At 40.9% G+C, this 24478-nt stretch overlaps 1 pseudogene; it reads right to left on the bottom strand.

The window, feature by feature from the left end:
- Window positions 1-1840: 1840 nt before the first annotated feature.
- Window positions 1841-24478, bottom strand: part of LOC130034947 (contactin-associated protein-like 3) — a 159129-nt pseudogene continuing 136491 nt past the window's right edge.

The following is a 24478-nucleotide window of genomic DNA, read 5'->3' as shown; positions in this document are numbered from 1 at the left end:
TTTTAGAACTGAACAATGGTGAACTCCGTCCAAGTTATACCCATATGTGCTACAGATAGATCAAACTTACAATATAATGTGGTTCATATATTCTTTTCCTTTGCCAATCCCCTCTTTGTTGCTGTCTGCTGGAACAGGGGCTGTAGAGTTTAGTTAGACTAAAGGAGTGACTGGGAGTGAGGGCTGCTGATTTGTGTTTCTGTGTCTTGGGCCGTGCCTTCCTTTTGAAGAGCCAAATTGGCAGACACTTGTCTGCACAACGCTTCATGGAGGCAGGTCCCATTTCAGGTGGTAACCTGGAGAGGGTTGCTCAGAACTCTTTTTCTATTGTCCCTTTGGTGCGGTGCAGCCCAGGCAGAGCTCCCAGCATTCTCCAGGTGGCCTTGATCAGGGTCAGGGACTAGTGCTACCACGCTGGGCTTTGCTTCTCCTCTTCAGACACCTTGATGCACCTGTTGTCTGGTTTTCCCATCCTGAACACAGCCTTCTCACGCTTCTCTGTAGGGAGAAGCATGGATCACCCTTGCTGATGCCGTCTGTGTTGCAGGTGAGGCCTCAGCTCAAGCCCCAAGTGATGACTCTCCTCAATATTCGGGGTCTTAGAGCCAATCAGTGGGTAACAGAACAAGAAACTTTTCATCCAGATAGTCTCTTCTTCATCTGGAGATTCCTCACTGGCCAGGCTGACTGATTAAAGTACAGCTTTTGTAAAAAGATAATCATGATTTAGGGAGTTATGGAGCCCTAAGGATACTAGAGCAATTTAAGCTTTATTTTAAATGTTGTGATTTTGCTAAATGAGCTTGTGTTAGGTGGAATCCTGAGTAGGGTGTGGACCATGAACCAACTTCATTAGAGAAGTGGACTCTGTAAACGTGGCGGTACGGGTGCTGGAACAGTTGGATGGGTAAGTGGACGTATTAAGACAGGCAGAGGAAAACACCCTGGCAGATCCTGGGAAAACGCCTTTACAGGGCTGTAGGGGTGGAACACTTTGCTGATTTCTGGATTATGGGCAGTTGAAAACAAAAGCAATGGGGGTTTTGGTTTTTTTGTGGTGTGCTTTATCGAAGAGGCCAGCTGGGGAAGCAACTCAGAAGCAGGAGTCTTCATAGCTAGGGTCCTAGAAAGTCACATGCAGAACTTTTTACTAGGACATTTACTTTGGAAAGAAAGGGTCCTGTTAGTTCAGTGCACGTGCTGTGCCCCTTAGAACACAGATGAGGCATTGGTCCAAAATGGTTTGTTGAAGCTCTCAACATCCCATTTCATTCATTTTTTCTTCCTTTGTTTTTTGGTCACAACTAATAAAGCTTGAGGGTTGTTCCCAGCCCAGAGTAAACTAAATATCTGTTACCTCTCAGGGCTTTGGAGAATACCACAGGACTCTGTTTCACAGAACAATGGAAATACAGGTGAGGTCATCTAAGAAGAAGTTACTGGGGTAAAGATGTCAGTCTGTAATTGATGAAGAAAATACAGCACAGATTTGAACAAGGCATAAAACTCCAAGTCCAGCCCTGACCTTTATAAACCTTAATGATAAATTTTTAAGAGACGAAGTGTAAATCCATGTTTCTATTTAAAATCCAAGGTCATTATGCAAAATACAATTCAATTTTATAACATCATGTCAGAATTCTGAGAAAATGCCAAGGAGTGATTAATGAGTACACAAAGTCCCTGTTCCACATATCATAAACAAGCCCTGAGCAGAGTGCATCTATATGCCGACTAGCTGTGGGCATTATTGTCACCACCTATTCCAGAAGGTCAAGAGGGGCTCTGGTTGAACAAGAAAGGCAAGTCATCATTGCAATAAATAAAGCATGGCTGCAGATCAGAAGAAGTACTCTTTCTGGCTTTCAGTGACTAAACTTTGCAGGTTGGGCTCACTTTTCAGAGCAGTCTCAGCATTGTCTCCATTCGGAGGAATTTTTGTCTCATTTTTCTGATGTAACCATCTCTGTTGGTAAATACATATTACTATGCCAGTGAGGCAGATCAAGATAAATATCACAACTGCTATCACTCCTAGAAAGAGAAGAATGTTAAAAATATAAATTCGGAACCTACATTTTAAAAATCAAATAGACTGCCTTAACATAATTTATATCAAAGTGCATATATCTATATAATAATTTCTATGAGCATATATATCCATAAACAAAGTCATATAAAACTAAGTTCACTTGTAAATCCATACAACTTTTAGATGTATCTAAAGTTTTAAACCTTTATCCAAAAGACATATGATTATTGAATTTATACTAATTTATACTAATGCCTCACCCTTAGATACAAAAGTGTGACTTTTTAGAGAAGGCTCATTCTTCGTGCTAACAAGCAAGCAGGCATTGGTTATTTTAAAAGTAAAGGTAAAGGTAAAGGCCCTCCCGTTGTTCGTCGATTTGCTCGAGCGGGCCCAGTAACGTCTCCATTGGAGACTTTGTTGTTACTGTGTCTGGCATATCGAATACTCCCGGTAGCTTGCCGGGCTCTCCGAGAGGGGTGGAGGAATCAAACTCGGGTCTGCCATGTTGGCTGCATGCAAGGCAAATGCCTTACCGCTGTGCTATCGCTCCAGTATGATGTGAATAAAGGTAAAAAAGGTAAAGGGCTGGAGCGATAGCACAGCGGTAGGGCGTTTGCCTTGCATGCAGCCAACATGGCCGACCCGAGTTCGATTCCTCTGCCCCTCTCGGAGAGCCCGGCAAGCTAACGAGTGTATCTCGCCCGCAGGGCAGAACCTGGCAAGCTCCCCATGACGTATTCGATATGCCAAACACAGTAACAACAAAGTTTCCAATGGAGACGTTACTGGGCCCGCTCAAGCAAATGATGTAAATATTCTCATAATATTCTCATAATAGTACTGCTGCTGTACTATTGGAACTGCTGTAGTATAACATGTGTATCTTGTATCTGTATGAGGCCAAGGGGTGTCTTAATGGATCTGTATCCATGGAGACCAATATTTTTCTCCCCTTCTATTGCTTATATGCAGGGCTTATGTCTTGTCTCTAATGAATAAAATATAGCACATAAGTAATATACTTCATTATATGTACAGGAGCAATAGCACAGCGGTAGGGCGTTTGCCTTGCATGCAGCCAACATGGCCGACCCGAGTTCGATTCCTCTGCCCCTCTCGGAGAGCCCGGCAAGCTAACGAGTGTATCTCGCCCGCAGGGCAGAACCTGGCAAGCTCCCCATGACGTATTCGATATGCCAAACACAGTAACAACAAAGTTTCCAATGGAGACGTTACTGGGCCCGCTCAAGCAAATGATGTAAATATTCTCATAATATTCTCATAATAGTACTGCTGCTGTACTATTGGAACTGCTGTAGTATAACATGTGTATCTTATATCTGTATGAGGCCAAGGGGTGTCTTAATGGATCTGTATCCATGGAGACCAATATTTTTCTCCCCTTCTATTGCTTATATGCAGGGCTTATGTCTTGTCTCTAATGAATAAAATATAGCACATAAGTAATATACTTCATTATATGTACAGGAGCAATAGCACAGCGGTAGGGCGTTTGCCTTGCATGCAGCCAACATGGCCGACCCGAGTTCGATTCCTCTGCCTCTCTTGGAGAGCCCGGCAAGCTACTGAGAGTATCTCGCCCGCATGGCAGAGCATGGCAAGCTCCCCGTGATGTATTCAATATGCCAAACACAGAAACAACAAAGTCTCCAATGGAGATGTTACTGGGCCAGCTCGAGCAAATCGATGAAAAACGGGAGGACCGTGACAGTGACAGTGACTACCAGATACATTAACATGGTGTTCTAGCATTGTCTCACTGGAGACTCTCCTTCTGAAGACTGATAGGTGGCAAATATTCATGCTGGGAGAAAGGATGTGGCAAGGAGAGGCTGAAAGATTCGGAGTGCCAAATGCAAGCTCTTGACAGCAGCCAGAAATAAAATCTAGATTTTAAAGTCTTGATTTGTTCAGCCTTCTAACTTTATGATACTTAATGCTGTCACTGACCAGAAGATTCAGCTAAGCTATGACCAAATTCCTAGTCAACAGAAAATGTGATATAATAAATGTGGGTTGCATTACATAGTTAGAAGGGTAAAAATTCATCATACATCAACAGATAATAGATAATATGATAGTCTATTTGCAGAAATATTGATAGTTATATGTTAATTATTTGACATATCTTAATGGAAATGTTTTTAAGAATTGAAAATCTTGGCTATGATAATGATTCTCAATATTAAATTGCACAGCAGAGTAAGAATTTTGGGGTGGAATTCCTGGATAGAAGTATTATTTTTAAAAAATCACTTATAACTGCATTAGTGATATTAAAATTTCCATGCTATTAACATTAAACTGCTAACTGAAAATGTCATATTGGTATATAACAGATATTCAATCTATATCAAATCAAGATATAAAAAAGCTCTAGTCAATATACTTTTATGAGACTTGATAGTAATCATAGTCTCTGAGTCTTGGCCGCTGATGGGATTACACGGCCAAGACTCAGAGACTATAAAATCCAGATCCCGGACAAGAACATCTTATTATCTCATTCCTACTTTGGACAAACTTGCAGGCTATCGAATGTAGCCTGCCCACAGGGTAGAGTCTGGCAAACTCCCCGTGGCGTACCAAATATGCCAAATACCAGTAACAATGATGGGTCTCATTCTCCTAAAGAGCCGTGAATATAATCTCAGGGCTAGGATGAAAGAGACGTTACTGGGGCCTGCTCGAGGCAATCGACGATTAACAGGATGATGAAAAAATGATAGTAATCATAGGTTAAAATGACATAATACTATAAAATATGTTACTGCTTAACTACATGATTCAAAATTTATATTATATACTTAGTTTCTTTAGTATATTATCCTAAAATAGTAAATGGTAATGTAATAATAGACTTCAATGTAAGTGGAATACAACAGACCCAAAGTTCTTTGGGTGAAGTTTGGGTAGATTATGTTTTAGGTAAACTCCATTTAAATGGAGATACTGCAGTGTTATTTAAAAAAAACAATAACAATTATAAGATTCCTTGATTATACACTTGTCACCATACACTAAAACATCTAGGATTTTATGTATATGATTGACTACTTTTCTTGTTTTGAGGATACAACCAATGGTGCTCAGGGCTTACTTTGACTCTGTGTTTAGGGATAACTATTGGCAGTGCTTGAGGGCCCATTTGGGATGCCAAGGATCAAATTCAGGTCAGCCATGAACAATGCAAACATCTTATCTGCTGTTCTGTCTCTCTGGCCGTGGTTGATCAGTTTTGTTTGTTTTGTGAGGTTAAGTAGGATTCTAAAATAACCTTTCTTCATTCACTAGCTGGAAAGGATGAGATAATTGGCAAAATGCATCTGATTCCCTCCATTACCTTCCTATCAGCAACTCCAGTGTAATGTGCTTTTGACAAGTTTATTTGCCCATATACAATATTTGCTCGAGCGGGCCCAGTAACGTCTCCATTGGAGACTTTGTTGTTACTGTGTCTGGCATATCGAATACTCTCGGTAGCTTGCCGGGCTCTCCGAGAGGGGCGGAGGAATTGAACTCGGGTCGGCCATGTTGGCCGCTTGTAAGGCGAACGCCCTACCCGTTGTGCTATCGCTCCCGCCCTAAACCTTTGTGATCTTTGATTTACCAGGTTTGAAGATAGTTAAAGCTAATCCTTCTTTCCTGTAACATTTTATTTTCTATACCATTCTTCCCTTTCAATGAGAAAAAACAATAAAGTGCAAAATGTAGAAAAATCCACTCACTGATAACATCCCTTAAGCATTAAGTGGAATCTATTAGCAATTACACAAATACTTGGATTTGACAAGTAAATGATCTCAGTAGCCAAGACACTAGGGAACAATCCGTGACACCACTGCACAGATGTGTGGCAGATAGCAAGAGGACCCAGGAATATTGATCTGGGTTGTTACATTCTCAAGAGCTTCCTTGATCTCATTCTTCATTCCGTCTGTCAAGATACAAGTAGGATTCCTCAGGGAAACAACACTGGTGAGACTTAATGTTTCATATCCAGCCAATGATATTTGGATAAAAGCAATGAAGTTCTAGGGACCATGTCTTTTGTTCTATCATACATTTGACTACTATCTGTGTTCTTCCTAGTAAGTGGGTACCAAATTTGAGGATATTGTGCAATTTTATCATCTTGGATTACTATTCTGAAGATACAAATCACATTGTCTTAAATTGGCTTTTACATTATAGTTGAGTCATTTCTTTACAAATAAACTAGAGGTTCAGAGAGATAATGCAGTAGGTAGGGCACTTGCCTGCACATAGCCAAACCAGATTTGAATCCCACAATTCCATATAGTCTCCTGAGCCCTGCCAAGAACGATCCCAGAGTTTGGAGCCAGGAATTCATCCTCAGCACTGCTGTGTGACCCCAAAAACCAAATGAAAAAGTAAACAATGTTTCAAGGTTTAATTCAGATTTTAACATGAAAGGAATCCCTTTAAGTGTACATTATAAGTAAGATACTTTTTATTCTTAGAATTATGTAATTGGGATTCCATACTACACTCACTGCAAAAAATAAAAGATTTTGATATAGGAATCAAAACATGAGCATTCCAGCCTATATTTGCTAACACATTAAAAAAAAAGTAGTCTGAATACTATGCCAATTTTGGGGAAAATATTGGTGTCCAGAAGAAAGTAAGCAAAATGAGGAGATCCATTCTGAGCTGGTGTCCAGTCTGGCTAAACAGTGGGCACCCAGCCAGATGACCCAGCCTGGGCGCAATTTTCTTACTGTGGACAGCTATCAAATGGAGAACAATTTACTTCCTACTCACCAGAGTTTATAAGGAACTAGCATTTCAGTAATGTCCTTAAAAGAGTGTATGTGTTCTTTGTATGGTAAGTAGGGATAATTGAAGGAAAATTGAATATTTATTTTTCAGACCGGAGAAAAGTCTATTTCAAGAACATATTTATATATTTACATTGAGTTTTTACTTCTTCAAATATACATAACCTAATATAAAATTAATCCAGGACAATATATTTATATGTACTATATGTATGCGTGTGAGATATCAAACCCAGCTGAAAAGGAATTACAGGTGGGGCCAGTCCCACAATCCTAGTGATTCTTGCTGCATTGGTGAGGGCCAACCAGCTTTTTGCTTTCCGCCTGTAGCCACCAAACCACACCCTTGCGATCAGCAAAGAGTATAGAATGCAAGGCCATGCCTATGCCAGGAATAACCACTTGAGCTACATTCCTGGTCCTAGTTACGTATTTTCACACTTAAGAAAATTACTACTTGGGGCCTGAGTGATAGTACGGTGAGTAGGGTATTTGTCTTACATTTGGCTTTCCTATGTTTGATCCTCAGCATCCCATTTGGTCTCCTGAATACGGCCAGAGTAATTTGTGAGTGGAGAGCCATGAGTAATCCCTGAGCATCATCAGGTGTGACCCAAAAAAACAAAAAAGAAAGAAAATTGCTGCTCGCATAGTTTAACTCTTTGTCTTGATATATACTTTAGTTTTAATCTAATTTCAAAATGTTTTAGGTCAATAGACTGAGCTGTGTAAGACTCTATGTCAAATCAAACAAATAAAAATAAATACCTCTTAAATAAATACATGCTGAGAAATATTTAAATATAAATGGCAACTTGCAAATGCAACTATGCTCCTTAGTTTAGTGTCTTTCAGCTATCCTTCATTAGGATCTTCAGGTGAAGGCAAGGCTGAGGGCCTCTGATACACCAGTGATGCAGAGAAGTGGTATTGCTCTATAGACAAACCACACACCCAACGAGTCTGAAAACATGAGATCCAAACTACAACAACCCGGCCTAACAATGTGCCTGGCAAGGAGGCCATCTGTAGGTAACCTGGGGACACTGGTGAGGGAAGGGGATTCTGGTGAGGGCATGCGGATAGGGCCATGCTGGAACCCTGCTTGTCTAAAAATCAACTATGAATATCTTTGGAAACCGTGTCATTTTAACACAATCTTTAAAAAAGAAAGATTTCCTTCTTCTAGCATGTCCAGAGGAGCTGGGTTGCTACATAACATTCCTGCGTCAAACAAATCCTTATGGCCTGCTATGGTCCTTGCAGGATGGGACCCGTTCTTCCCAGCTAGGTGCAGGGTTATTCTGACTTGGGGAACAACGGGAGGCGTGGTCATTCTAGGCCTCCTTACCTCCGATGACCGCGGAATCAGGTCTGTCCGCATTAACTAGGGGCTCTCCCTCATCTGTTGCTCCTGAACGACCTACAGCAGAAAATGGGATAACGACCGAGTGGAGAGGAAAGGAGGGCTTCTGAGAGGGGGAAACCCACATTTAAAACAGAAGCACTGCAAAGGATGCGGACAGCCACGCAGAGGAGGGAGGCGAGGCTACAGAGCGGTCAGGAAGGTGCGGAGGGACAGAGCCCGGGGGCTACAGGCCGACCGCGCGTGGCCCATGCACCTGGGCGGAGGGTACGCACCTGCACCGCCGGCGAGCGGGGTGGCCTGGCGTGCAGGGGCGCCGGACCCCGAGCGCCCAGCACAGCCGGGCACTGCGCTCACGTGGCCTCGGACCCTGACCCGGGCAGTGGCTGCGGGGCGTAGCGCCGCCTTCAGGGGAGCCGCTGGCCCGAAGCGCACCGCCGACAGGCAGCCGGTGAAGCCGCTTCTTCCCGCGCGGAGCGTGTCGGCGTCTGCTCCGGGGGCGTCTGCAAGAGGAGGAGCGGGAGACCTTAGGGAACAGGGCCTGGGACACGAGGACGCGCGGGCACGGAGGAGGGACAGCGTGCACCTGCACCGCGGGCATCAGGTCACCCCGCACCCTCTGCCCGTTCTCCTTGGGACGGGTGAGCAACCAGATTAAGGAGAGCGCACTGCAGCTCCCGCCTGCAAGCTCAGGGACACCAGAACGGTTCCTCTGCAACTTTTCCTTTGTTAGTTTTATTTTGTTTTGCTTGAGGTATGGTGGAGGGCGTTCACAGCTAGCTGTGCTCGGTTCTTGGAGCCACATTCCACGGTGATCACCGCTTTTTCCTGGCTCTGTGTTCAGACATCCATCTTGGCAGAGCTGAAGAGTAATTTGGCGTTGTGCTCAGGGATTACTCCTGGGAGTTCTCAGAGATTGCTCCTGACAGTGCTCAGCGCTTACTCCTGCTACTGCTTCAAGCTTACTCCTGGTTCTGGGCTCAGGGATCAGATGAGATCTCAGAATCAAACCTGATTGGCTGCATGCAAGCCAAGTGACTCACCTGCTACACTCCCTCTCTGGCCTTGCCACTTGGTTCTTTAAAAGTCATCATTCAAATAATTTGATGAGGAAGTGTGGCCCATAATCTAGGTACTGGACAGTGAGCGTACTGTGTTTGGGGGTGACAGGACTATGGCTCCCATCCCCAGGAAAGCCAACAGGCCTGTGAACACAGAATTCAGGACTGTCCACATGGCCCAACCTCACAGTGCTTGGGCGACAGAACCTACTCTTCTCAAATCATCTGTCTTCACGGTGGATGCTGTGTTTTATTCCTGTCCCCCAGAGCATTGATAGTTCTTGGCTTACTTATATACCATATATGTATGTCTGATGTACATCACAATACAATATATGCATGTCTGATATACACCATACATACATTATATACATGTCTGACATACATCGTACATATAATATATACATTAGATTCAGTGCAGAAACTTAGAGCCCCTAATCTTTGGGGGACAATTTTGCTATTGAAGTCTTTTTCCCTTTTTGCTTTGATTTTCCTTTCTTTTTGGTTTTGGGATGCTAGGGACTACCCTCAAGCCACTTTTAATGCAATGTGGGGAACCACCTCATATTAATAAATGGTATGCAATAGCTGAAGCAAAAAATAAATAAAAGCACTAATGTCTTCACTTTGTCTTCACTGTCACTGTCACTGTCCTCTACTTGTTCTCATGGATTTGCTCGAGCCGGCCCAGTAATGTCTCCATTGTGAAACTTGTTGTTACTGGTTTTGGCATATCTAATACGTCACGGATAGCTTGCCAGGCTTGGCCATGTGGGCGAGATACTCTCAGTAGCTTGCCAGGCTCTCGAGAGGGGCAGAGGAATCAAAGCCGGCTCGTCCAGTCCAGCCTTCTACAAGATCATTGTCGTGATTTTAATGGCAAGATAAGATCGAGAAGATCAGCCGAAGAACTCCACATCAAGACCCATGGCCTAGAATGGAATGCACAGGGTGAGTGACTGTCTGAGTTCATCATCCATGGTAACTCAGAGTTCCAGAAGGCCGAATCTAAACTTTAAAGTTTAAGAAGAGAACTCCCAGAAAGACCACCAACTGGGAGTCTCCTGGTGGATGGTTCTAAAATGAAATTGACCACATCATATTCAATCAACGGTCTTGCCTGACCAATGTCACTGTTGTCCCAAAATTCCAAAGGGGATCAAACCACCATCTCCTTTGTGCAAAATTCTGCTTCAGGGAGTGGGGAGAAAGGGCTACAAAGTTTAAGAAGAGAATTCCCAGAAAGACTACGAACTGGGAGCTCTTTGGCACTATTGGGGCAACATGGGAAGATACCACCTTTGACAATATTGACAAAGAATACGATTGACTGGTTCAGCATCTCCATGATTGTTCAAGGAACACCCAGACAGAGATAGCTAGTAAGAGATGCCTGTCTTCAAAAACTCTTGAGCTCATTTGCCACCATGGCTTGACACAAGCCTCAGGTAACCGCAAGCGAATGTCTGAGCTCGCAAAGCAGTGTAGAGAAGCGATAAAGGAAAACCTCAAAGAGAGGAATAGCAGTGCTGCCTCATGTGGCAGAAGATAGGAAAAGCATTCACAACGTCCGACTGTACTTCGCCAACTACTAGACCAAGATGACTGCCCTCCGACGTCCTGATGGATCTATCACATCTTCCAAAAGGGCAATGGAGAAGATCATCTATGACTTCTTCTCGGATCCCTTTGATAGCCACATCCATCTGCACACATAACAAATTCCACAGGATGGATATGTTGTTCCCAAGGTTTTCCCTTCTGAAACCTGACACACCAATTGTTGGTAAAGAAGCAAACAGCACATGGCCCAGACAATGTCAGACCCAAACACCTGAAGAACATGCAGTCAGTACTCATCGATACACTGGCTCGGCTTTTCACATGCTACCTGTCTGAATGCAAGGTTCTATCCCAATGGAAAAGCAGCAGGACTGTTTTACTATACAAGAAGGGAGACATCCATGACATTGGCAACTATCGCCTGATCTGCCTGTTGTCTGTGGTCTGCAATCTGTTCACTCGAGTCATCCTGAATAGGATTGGCAGAACACTAGATGAAGGACAACTATGCGAGCAAGCCGGGTTCCACAAAGGATTCAGCACGATTGACCATATTCACATGACAACCAAGCCCATTGAGGTCTTTCAGGAGTTCAAATGCCGCTCTGTCTAACGTTCATTGATTTAAAGAAGGACTATGATTTTGTTGAGACTGAAGTGGTCGTCGAAGCCTTAGCTAAACAGGGCATTCAAACTCACTCAATACATCATGATCCTCCATGAGATGTATTATGGATTCACTACCAAGATCTCTCCATTCTACAAGAAAGTGATCATCCATGTCAAGAGAGGGTTTTGGCAGGGTGATACCATTTTACTGAAACTCTTCAGTGCCACCCTCAAGAACATCATGCAATGACTGGAATGGCAAGGAATGGCAGTGAAGATAGACAGTAAGCAAGTACACCATCTCTGCTTCGATGATGACATCATTCTAATAACATCAAACATTAGCCAAGCAGCACAAATGCTGGTCAACTTCGACTGTGAATGTGGAAAGGTTGGAATACAGCTGAATCTCATAAGACAATGTTTATGAGAAATGGACTCGTTCCTGATGTTCCATTCGCTCTCAAGGGAATGAACATCTCTGAATGCAACAGTTATGTGTACCTAGGTCGAGAACTCAACATGATGAATGACCTGGCACCTGAGTTGCACAAAGGAAGAGAGTGGCTTTGAACGCCTTCAGAGCGTTTAAGAAATAGCTAAGATGATGAAGAACCTCTGGCTCCATGCACATCTCTTGATTCCACTGTTCTTCCTGCATTAACATACACCTCAGATACCTGGTCCCTACAAAAACAGGATGAGAATGCTATGCACGTCTCCCAAAGAGGAACCAAAAGAGCTATGCTTGGAGTATCATGTGTCACTCAAATGACAGAAAAAATCCGATGTTCCGACCTCCGTGGACAATCAAGAATCAGGGATGCTGTCTTGTTTGCCAAGGCATCAAAAATCAGGTGGGCTGGATACGTAATGAAATTTAGAGATGACTGCTGGACTAGAGGCATTATCGACTAGATTCCACGGGACGTCAAAAGACCGTGTGGCCACCTATCTACAAGATGGTCAGACTTCTTCGTCAAAATCCTGAACAATCGCTTTGAGGCTCTTCGTGTTCCTGGAATGAGCAGACACCATTGGGCTACACTAGCACGTGACAGAGACAAATGGAGACATTGCTGGCGCCCGCCCAAGCAAATCAATGATTAACAGGAAATCAAGTGACCAAGTGATCAAGTGATGAATTTCTTAATAGCATTTTCTTTCTCACTTCTTTTTAAATGAATACAATATGTATATAATCATGGTCATCCCGTTGTTCATCGATTTGCTCGAGTGGGCCCAGTAATGTCTCCATCGTGAGACTTCTTGTTACTGTGTTTGGCATATCGAATACATCACGGGGAGCTTGCCAGGCTTTGCCATGCAGGCGAGATACTCTCGGTAGCTTGCCGGGCTCTCTGAGAGGGTGGAGAAATCAAACTCAGATCGGCCGTCTTGGCTGCGTGCAAGGCAAACGCCCTACCACTGTGCTATCACTCCAGTCCATGTATATAATAAAACATACAAAATATCTTCACTGACTGTGTATATTATTGTCATGGTTTATGGCCCATACCATGTCTAGAACAGCATTTTGGTGTTAATAAAAATTATACTCAAGTATTCAAATGCAGGGCATAACATTCCTTCTGAACTCTGCCTTATTTAAGTGTCAACTATATAAACATCTCATTGCATTCCTTTCCAGTGTTGGCATGGAAGTGGGGAGAAAGGGACCCTATACACTGCTGGTGGGAATGCTGACTGGTTCAGCCATTTCAGAAAACAGTATGGATGATTCTCAAAAAATTAGAAATTGAGCTCTCATTTGACCCAGCAATATCACCCCTGGGAATATATCCTGGAGAGGCAAAAAAGTATAGTCGAAATGACATCTACACTCGAATGTTCATTGCAGCACTGTTTACAATAGCCAGAATCTGGAAAAAACCCGAGTACCCAAGAACAGATGACTAGTTAAAGAAACTTTGGTATATCTACACAATGGAATACTATGTAGCTGCTAGAAAAGATCAAATCATGACCTTTGCCTATAAGTGGATCAACATGGAAAGTATCATGCTAAGTGGAATGAGTCAAAAAGAGAGAGACAGACATAGATTGCATTCATCTGTGGAATACAAAGTAACAGAATGGAAGACTAGCATTCAAGAATAGTAGAGGTAAGTACCAGGAGCTTTGTTCCATGGCTTGGAAGTTGGCCTCACATGCTGGAGGTAAAGGCAGCTCAGATAGAGAATGGAACACGAGGTAAAGTGTGGTTGGAGGACCCACTTGGAATGGGAGATGTGCGCTGAAAGTAGACTATAGATCAAACGTGATGGCCACTCAATACCTCTATTGTAAACCACAACACTGAAAGGAGTGAGAGAACAAAAGGGAATGCTCTGCCACAGATTCCGTGTGGGGTGGGCGGAATCACATGGGGTGTGTGTGGGAAGGCTACTGGGATCATCGGTGGTGAAGAATGGGCACTGGTGGATGGATGCGTACTCAAGCATTGTATAACTGAAACACAAGCACGAAAATTTGTAATTCTGTAACTGTACCTCATGGTGATTCATCAATAAAAAAATTTTTTTAAAATGTTTGGAAGAATTCGCTAGTGAATCCATCCATTAATTCTTTCCTTCTGCCTGGTTTGGGGTACTTTTTTTTTTCTTTTTCTATTAGTGAAAAACCATGAGGTACAGTTATAGGCTTACAAATTTTGTGCTTGGGTTTCAGTTATACAATGATCAAGTGCCCATCCCTCCACCAGTGCCCGTCATCCATCCCCATGGGTCCCAGTATCCCCCCACCCTCATCCCCCCCCCCCCCATCCTGCCTCTGTGGCAGGGTATTCCCCCTTGTTCTCTCTCTCTTCTTTTGGGTACTGTGTTTTGCAAGAGAGGCTTTGAGTGGCAATCATGTTTGGTCTATCGACTACTTTTAGCATGCTTCTCCCACCCTGGGAGGACCCTCACAACACCCTTCATTTGGTACTCTCTTCTCTATCTGAGCTTCCTTTTCACCTAGAGCCTGTGGCTGGCCTTCCATTCATGGAGCAAAATTCCTGGTACTAATCTCAGCCATTCCTGGGTGTTACTCTCCCTTTTTGTTGCTTTATGTTCCCCAGATGAATGCAATCTTTCTGTGTCTATCCCGCTCTTTCTGACTCATTTTGCTTAACATGATACTTTCCATGTAGTACCACTTGTATGTAAATTTCATAACTTCATCTTTTCTAACAGCTACATAGTACTCCATTGTGTAAATGTACCAAAGTTTCTTTAACCAGTCATCTGTTCTTGGGCACTCAGGTTTTTTCCAGATTCTGGCTATTGTAAAGAGTGCTGCAATGAACAAACAATTGCAGATGTCACTTCGACTATACCTTTTTGCCTCTCTGGGATATATTCCCAGGAGTGCTATATCTGGGTCAAATGGCAGATCAAATTCTAATTTTTTGAGAGTCGTCCATACTGTTTTCCAAAAGGGTTGGACCAGCCGGCATTCCCACCAGCAGTGAAGGAGGGTCCCTTTCTCGCCACATCCGCGCCAGCACCGGTTGCTTTTGTTCTTGTGGATGTGGGCCAGTCTCTGTGGTGTGAAATGATATCTCATTGTGGTTTTGATCTGCATCTCTCTGATGATTAGTGATGTAGAGCATTTTCTCATGTGCCTTTTTGCCATTCAAATTTCTTCTTTGCGAAAGTTTCTGTTCATTTCCTCACCCCATTTTTTGATGGGGTTGGGTTTGGGGTACTTTTGATGGTCCTTTCCTAAGATCTTAAGCTATGAAGTCAAGTTATTTATGTGGGTCCTATCTTCCTTCCTAAGAAACTCTTGCAGCACTGTAAATTTTCCCCTTAATACAGCTTTAGTTTTGTCCCATAATTCTGGTAAGTCGTGTCTTCATTCTCATTTGTTTCCAGGTATCTTTTGATTTATTACTTGATTTCCTTCCTGACCCACTTGTTGTTCAAAATTGAGTTGTTTAATTTCCAGGTATTTGATTTGGTTCTCTGCATTTGTATGTGATTAACTTCTCTCTTCAATGCATCGTGATCTAAAAAGATAGTTGATACAATTCCTATATTCCTGATTCTATTGGGGTATTGTTTTGTGACCCAGCACGTGGTCTATTTTGGAGAATGATCCGTGTGCACTGGAAAGAAATGTGTATTCTCTCTCTTTGGGATGTAAAGCCCTGTATAGATCTACCAGCCCTCTCTCTTCTATTTCTTCCCCCAAAGTCAGTGTTTCCTTGCTGAGTTTTAATCTTCTTCAACTATCTAGAGGTGATAAGATGGTGTTGAAGTCTCCAACTACTATTGTGTTGCTAGTAATGTCCTTATTAAAATCCTTTAGCAGTTGTTTTACGTATTTAGCTGGTCCCTCATTAGGTGCATATACATTTAGGAGTGTGATTTCTTCCTGCTGTACATATCTACTGATTATTAAAAAATGGTCTTCTCTGTCCCTTCTAATCTTTTCCACCTGAAATCAATGTTGTAAGATATTAGGATAGCCACCCCGACTTTTCTGAGGGAGTTGTTTGCTTGCAGGATTGTTTTCCATCCTTCGAAGTAGAGACTATGTTTGCTCTGACTGTTCCAATGTGCTTCTTGTAGGCAGAAAAATGTTGGGTTCAGTTTCTGAATCCATTTTGCCACCTGTATCCTTAATTGGTGCATGTATACCATTGGCATTGAGAGATATTATTGGCACAGGGTCTTGTGCCATCTTTCTGTCGATGTTGTGCTTGTAGGATTTTTTTCTTGCCCTTTTAGTCCTTGTTTTAAGTTTGCTTTTGAATCTATAAAGTTCTTGAGCTGTTGTTTATCCATGAAATAGTGTATAGTTCCTTCAAGTTTGAGTGAAAGTTTAGCTGGATAAATTATTCTTGGTGAGGTGTTAATTTCATTGATTTTCTTCACTACATCCCACCATTATCTTTGGGCTTGAACGGTTTCCTCTGATAGGACTTCTGTAAATCTAAGGGGTGATTCTTTGTATGTGATTTCCTTCTTTGACCTTGCTGCTTGCATTATTGTGTCTCTACCCATGGCATCCATCATTCTGACTATGATATGCCTTTTTATTAGCTCTCTTTTAGCTGGCACACTTCTGCCTCCTTGGATCTGGATGCCTGCATTCTCCAGCTCTGGGAACTTCTCGGTGATGATATCTTTAACTGTGGCTTTTTCATTGGGTTTGCCTCCCTGTCCTTCTCGTACTCCAATGATTCTCGTGTTGTTCCTCTTGATTTCATTCCCTAGGACTCTGATTCATCCTAAAGGTATTTTGAGGTCTTTTCCCATTGTTTGTTATTGCCTGTAAGCTTTCTGCTGCTCATCTTCAAGCTTAATTATTCTGTCTTCAGCTGTAGTCATTCTACTGTTGAGGGCACCCACTGAGTTTTTTATTTTACCTACCGATGCTTTTATTTGTGACATTTCTATTTGCAGCTTTTTTACTTCTGCTCTCATTTCTTCCTGAGTTTTATTGGCTGTCCATTCCATTATTCGTTTCATGTCCTCCTTTAACTTGCTGAATGTATGTTCCACCTTTTCTTTGAGTTCATTGAACATCTTCAACATTTCATCTCTGAATTCTTTTTCGGAGACATTCTATTTGTGGGTAATTCCTGTTGAGCACTCTGGACTCTTCTTCATCCTCTCCCCGTGGTGGGGATTGTTTCTTCAAGTTGTTGTGGTGGTATGGAGGTGGGACCTTCCTGTTCACTATCAGTATTCTTCTCTTGCTTTGAGAAAGGATTCTGGATGAGCTTGGTTGATGGAGGTGGCTGTTTCAGTATACTTTGATTGGACTAGGCCAGTGGTCTATAGCCTAATGTGTTTGGGATAGTCAGCATGTCCACTTTAGAATAAGGAAATGGAGGTTTAGCTGTGAGTCCAATGTGCTGGGAAAGGGGGAAATAAGCTGCCGCTCGGAAGCTACACAAAGCATGCTGCCATACCTGTGGGTGGGAGGGGCCGCTTATGTCCCTGATGCTGTCATCTAATACCCTCTGCGGTGCTCCTGACGTTTCTGGGCGCCATCTTTTGGCAGTGCTCCGCATTTGCCTCTGCTGGCCCTGAGGTTGGGTCTGGGCCCATGATTTGTATTTAAATTAGGATTAAGCTGTTATTATATAGAACCTTGAAAATGAACCTAATTAATCATCACTAATAAAACTGATTAAAAATAGGGAAAAAGAGAGTACATTGATTTGACAATAATGCTGAATTATCTTTTTCCAAAGGAAAGTCATAGTACATAACAATAGTAAATTGGTCATATAAGGACAAAAGATAAAATGGTTATTTTTAGCAAATGGATAGCTTAATGGATGAAAACAGCTTACAAGAAAAAAGTGCACGCTACCCGTGATGTACTCGATATGCCAAACACAGTAAGAAGTCTCATGATGGAGACGTTTCTGGGCCCCCTCGAGCAAATCGATGAACAACGGAGGACTGTGACCAGACCATGAACATGAAAAAATTTGCAATAATTTGCTTTGAGAAATTGATGCATTTTTTTTACCAAGACTGATGGTGTATTTTACTATAATTTAATAAATTAATAAATTTAATATAATTTAATAAAAGGAAGTTTTCTTTATGCACTCTAATTGTGAACAAAAGAACTATAGGCTTCTTGTAGTTACTTATATAAAAGTAGCAACAAAATTAGATTAAAAACCACCCTAACATAAATTCATCTAAAACATGAAATATTTTATGAGCTTTTGATCAAGATGCATGCCCCTAGACACAGGTGAAATGAATATGTATAATTTTATTAGAGTTAATTGCTACAGGCTATAAATTTTACTTGAATTTCAACTTTAACTTCTAGCTGAGAAAGATAGTTCTTAACATATTACTCTTGAACCATGTCAATAATATTTTAAATTCTGTGCCAATAACTTCTATATTTAAACTTGTAGGAAAATTCAAATGTATATAATGAACTTTGTCATTTTACTTTTTAATTAAAATGATCTCCTTCAAAAATGTGGTTAAATCACTTTTCATAGTTAACCACATACTTCTTTATTGTCTTGAAAATTTTTTTTCAATTTTACACTTAGTAATAGCAATTTTCTACCTTGAATCATGGAAACTTCTGAACATGCCTCCTTTCTCCTCACAGACAGTGGAGTCACTGATGATAGGAAATTGTGTCTTTGTTTATTTTGTTCATTGAACATACCTGTTGTGATGACTTGGGGGAAAGTACATATAGACCTTTCTTCTGGCATTGAGAAAGAAATCAGCTCCCGGGGGTAGACTAAACCAAAACTCCACTCAGAAACTGCATATTTTCTAAGTGTGGCTCTGGGTGGTCTCATGGATTACTGGAAATAATCTATTAAAAGTCTCCTCAAATATAACTAGCATTAGGGCACCCAAAGAGCTCAATGATAGATTTTAAAAAAGGAACTCTTCTCATAAAAATGTTCTCATCTACTTGGATAAAATTTCCTCCACTTGGATGTTAAAAGCTCCATTTAAACAGTTATAGTAAATTTACTTCTTATAATATGTTCAGCAACGTCATTTTGTTGAGCACAGTCTCCAGGGAGGAAGGTCCATTCCACTGTTCTCTAAGGTAAATGTGGTCTTTGATTTTTATCTTTGTCCTTTTAAGAATTTTATTATATCTATATGCATTGCTGTTGTTATCATTACTGAATGCTAGGCGATCAGTTTATTTCTTTCAGTGGTTTTCCAGTTCTTTGTCATTTCTTATACTGTGTAAGTGTTTTAGATAGAAGTACAAAATTCAACTACATCATAAAAAATAGGGAATACAGATGACCAAGAAATTTAGTCAAAGTCATATATTGGGACTCAGATGCTCAATTCTACAACTGCACTTCTGTAGCTGCAAGTGTCTCCTATTCCAAAAGGGAAATAGTTGCTCCCATCTTCATTCCTGAGCAAACTGATCCATCAGTGTATCCACAAAAGAGGAATGGAACTAGAACAGTGACCTCAAACAGGAGCCTAAATGTTAGCTGCCTTTCGGTCAAAGAATCAAGAAAGTCTTTATCCACCTTTAAGGCACCTTTATAATACAGAACCACCACTAGAGCAAGTCAAGAAGTCACGAATCTCCCAAACTAGTTTAATCTGTTTAATCTGGGATTAAAAACCTAAACTAGCTCAATCAAGAGGTAAAGTACACTCCTGATTTAGTTTAATCTGGATCTTCAACAGTTGCAACTAGAGATTTCACTTAAGCTGCATCACCACTTGTGCCTTGTCACCTTCACAAGAGCCCTGGCAAAGAACTAGAATTTGTAATATTTCCTTTGTCCATAAAATAAGAAATCATAATATTTGTCCATTGTCTGACCAAAAGTCATGATAGAATTTACAGTTACTGTGTATTTTTATTATCCATTCATGGGCTTTTCCTAATCTCAAGTTTTAACTAATGCACATGTATACAACTGGGATGTCCAGACCAGGAGTAGCAACAAGGTATAGTAACATTTCTCTTAACAGTATACAGAGATATTATTCATTACAGTATAAGTCATAGTGCCTAAATAATCGTTTTAAAATTGGGGTAAAATAAATGACCTAAAGAAACAGTATATCATTGACTGGAAAGATAATACAGACTCTTTTGAACTATTGATCACAAAATATGAAGTATAGCAGAAGTAATAAACAGCCACAAAAGGGTTTTCCCCCATAACACTTAAATCTCAATAAAATTAATATCTTATATATGATCAAAAAAGATAAACTATGCCTGTCAAAGCTTATTTTAAACTAATTCTTGATGAAAAGGTAAAATTTAAATGTATAATGAGTTTTATATCCAGAGGTGAAGAGACAGTACAGTGGGTGGGGCATTTTCCTCGCATGCAGGCAGCTTGGGTCTCATTGCTGGGCCACCTATTGTCCTTTGACGCCTCCCAGGAGAAATCCTTGAGGCCAGAGTGAGGAGTTAGTCTGAGCACAACTGGGTGGGTCCAAAAACCAAAGGGAAAAAATCATCTTCAAATAAGAGATTATCATGAATCTGAAGAGAGTGAATAGTGGTCATGAAGGTATTTTGTAGAATATCACATCTGTAATTTGCTACTGTAGCACTGTCCTCCCGTTGTTCACCGATTTGCTTGAGTGAGCACCAGTAACATCTCCATTGTGAGACTTGTTCTTACTGATTTTGGCATATTTAATATGTCACAGGTAGCTTGCCAGGCTTTGCCGTGCAAAAATTGTTTTAATATATGGGGAAATACATGAATGAATATGAGTTAAGCGTAGGATGCAAAACTTGCAGTAGTCAATGAAAAAAATTCTTATTAAAAACAGGGGAGGGGACCGGAGCCATGGTACAGCACTACCTGGGACAATAAAGGCACCTCTCCTCTTCACCCCCTTCCCAGGCAAAACAGGACCCAAAGCATACTTATTGGCTAAAGTAAAAATCATCCTTTCTAAAGTGTAAAAATCTAGCTTTATCAATAAGTCATTTATTGATGCCTGATTTTTTATCAGTGTGAGCTTGGTTTATAGAGTAGAAACCAAGAAGTTTAGTGTTTCCTAATTGCTAGACAAAAACAACCAACCTTCATTCTGCTTGATTATTAAGCAAAGGCTGTGTGTGGAAAGGTCAGAAGCACTTATTCTTGATTACTTGTCCCCGAGACAAGGTCACAGCTTCTGAGAATTTTTCACTCCCTGGGATATCATAAATATGAGAAGGAATTCCTTTCAACATGGCAAACACCTTCTGGGTATTTATCCTAACACTTCAGATCCTCATCACGAAGTGACAGCATTCTGACACTTACCGAAAATTGTCCCCAGTGTCAGGAATTTGACTGCATTGAATTCGGTCCCCGAGGACAGGATGACATGTGTCCTTGTATTCTGGTTAACCTATTAGACGTCCACCAGCATTGTCCATTCAAAATGGTGATCAATTTTGATAATAAAAATGAGACAAAAATCTTTTAAAAAATCAAAACATATGTTAATGATATTAGAAAGATCAAGGGAGAAAGCTGTTTTATAGAAAATTTTCATAATATATCAAATTCTACTCCACCCTGTCCCTTAATTTTTTTCCCCCGGTTAAGTACCTACCATAGATATATAATCAACAAAGAAATGTAATGAAATAGATATATAATCAACAAATAAATGTAATGAAATCTTAAAATTTTTCAAATCTTAAAATTTTTATTATTTTCAAAAGGAAATTTCAAAAAGGAGATAGTGTCCACTGTACTATCTCTCTAGTCTAGATATAAAATTCATTATACATTTAAATTTTACCTTGTTACCAAGAATTAAATTGAAATAAGCTTTGAAAGACACTGCTTATCTATTTTGATCATATGCAGACCATTTATTTTATTGATATTTAAGTGTTATGGGGGAATCTTTTGTGGCTATTTATCACCTTTACTATGATACTTCATGTTTTGTTCTCAATGGCCCAAAATAATCTGTATTGTAACATGTACAGAAAACAAATATAGTGATTGAATATATAGATTATTCTTCAAAACACTTTTCAAATGCATAATTTAAATAGTCATTTTAAAAATATATTCTCACTCTCAGCCGGGTCTTACTTTCTCTGTTGAATTAAAATACTGGTAGCACTGATTCTTTTGTCATCCAGTGGAAAATGTTCCCTTAGGAATGGGACCAATAGTCACTGTGATAAGCTGGACAACATTTCCATACCAAAGAAAAGGACAGCTGAGTATTTTAAATGGTCACATATTAATTACATTTAATAGGCTAAATAACAACTAATATCAAACAATAAAACATGCTGTTTATTGTCCTTGAAAGAACTATGGAAGTCTGCCAAAAGCATAGCTCTTTTCTTAGCATTTATTATCAAATGGACCACTTCTCTGAAAGTCACATTCTAAATGACTATTGATGCTGTTGCGTTTACTGTCTTACCTCTACAAAGACTGCGGCTGCTTCTCTGCTAATTGTCACCCGATGAAGTTTCCCATCAGCCATAGTTTTAGAGCCAAGATTAAAAATATCAGGTTCCTGGTGTCTGTCTAGTTTATATGTGATCTGCAAACTTCCTAAAGAAGGGGGAAACGGCATTTTAAACTAAAACAGAATTTCATAAAGAGAAAAGGAAAAAAACCCCTTCCAGTGTGAAACCTAAAGCTTTTACTTGTTGTTCAGTTCAATTTAAATCTAAATTTATTTATTTGGGCTCACCTGATAATTAATATTTCTATTCAATAGAGCCAGTCTGAGTTGGGGAAAGACCCAGAATCAGGCTTTCACCAGGCTGTTCGAGGCAGGAATAGGAACCTGCAGGTGGGCTTGTAAGAAAACCCAAGACAAACCAGGACTAAAATATGACCTGTGACCACTTAAAATTTCCACTGATCAGAACAGCACTCACTTGTGTGAAAAGGACCCCAGTATAGAATGGCTTTTTTTTTAGATATAAGCTTTTCCATCCTAAGAGACAGTAAACCAAAGCACAAGTGTTTATTGAACCTATGTCTTCTGGATTATGTCTGTGCCAGGGTTGTTGTAATTTACAGGATTTTGATCTTTTTGTGTACACATCCTGTCATTGTCACTGTCCTCCCGTTGTTCGTCGATTTGCTCGAGCGGGCCCAGTAACATCTCCATTGGATACTTTGTTGTTACTGTGTCTGGCATATCCACTACGTCACGGGGAGCTTGCCAGACTCTGCCGTGCGGGCGAGATACTCTCGGTAGCTTGCCGGGCTCTCCGAGAGGGGCAGAGGAATCGAACTCGGGTCGGCCATGTTGGCTGCGAGCAAGGCAAACGCCCTCCCGCTGTGCTATCACTCCAGCCCTGAAGGCCAAATTCAGAGTGCCCTATTTTACTCTTAATTTCAATAGTAATGACCTAACTGTCTCATTTATATTGTGTTTTTACCTTTTGGGTCACACCTGTGGGTGCTCAAGGCTTAATCTTTGCAGGGCTCAGGAACCATGTACTATTGATGACTGAACTACATAGGGGGAAGCACACCACCACTGTACTATCTCACTGGCCTAAAATGTCTCTTTTTTCAGTTTTTCTTACATAAGGTAGAAACTTAAGTTAAACATAAGAAAATAAAAGCTTGGTTCTCAGTTAATTATTCATGTGGTATTCATATTACTAAATGATAAAACCTCTGGCAATAATACATTAACATTCACTTTCCATAAACATAACTTCTTTTAATGTTGCTTATTTTGATGCATTTTAAATCAGTACCTGAAACACTGAAACACTGTCCTCCCGTTGTTCATCGATTTGCTCGAGCAGGCCTAGTAACATCTCCATTTTTTGAGACTTGTTGTTACTGTGTTTTGGCATATTGAATATGTCACAGGTAACTTCCCAGGCTTTTCCGTGTGGGCAAGATATTCTTGGTAGCTTGCCAGGTTCTCCGAGAAGGGTGGAGGAATTGAACCTGACTCAGCCTGGCTGACTGCATTCAAGGCAAACCGCCCTATCACTGTGCTATCTGCATTTGCATAACTAAGTTTTGCAATTGCTCAAATTTTCTACTAATGTTTCTGAAGAATCAAGAAACAGGAAAAATAAGATAGATGTTAGTGATCTGCCATGATATGCAAATCCCTCTGAAGAGTGTACTATCACTCTTTTGTCCCTCTGCTTTCCTCCTTGGAAGGGAAACTTCCTCTTCTTTACTCTCTCCTTCTAAAGTAATCAGTGAGAGATAATAGCAAGCTTTCTGAGCACTCAGCTTCCACATGCTCAAGGAAGCAAGGTTGTAGCCTGATTCTTTTCTCTAACTGAGCATCTTAGACTGATTTGGTAATCAAGTATTGAGTAATAACTCGCTTCATTTTGGATACAGATATGACATAAATAAGTGATGAGTTAGGTAAATCTTATTCATCTCATACTTATGGATATCAGCATACTTTGTTTGCTTTCTTCTTTTATTTATTTTTTTCGGGGGTGGTGGTTAGACCAAACTTGGTGGTGCTCAGGAATTTCTCCTGGCGATGCTCAGGATTTACTCCTTTCTCTATACTCATGTATCACTCAGGGG

Source organism: Sorex fumeus, unplaced genomic scaffold (genome assembly GCF_029834395.1).
Source record: "Sorex fumeus unplaced genomic scaffold, SorFum_2.1 ptg000063l, whole genome shotgun sequence".
In the NCBI taxonomy this organism is placed as follows: domain Eukaryota; kingdom Metazoa; phylum Chordata; class Mammalia; order Eulipotyphla; family Soricidae; genus Sorex; species Sorex fumeus.
Note: the sequence above shows the minus strand (reverse complement) of the source record. Positions and strands in the feature narration are given on the sequence as shown.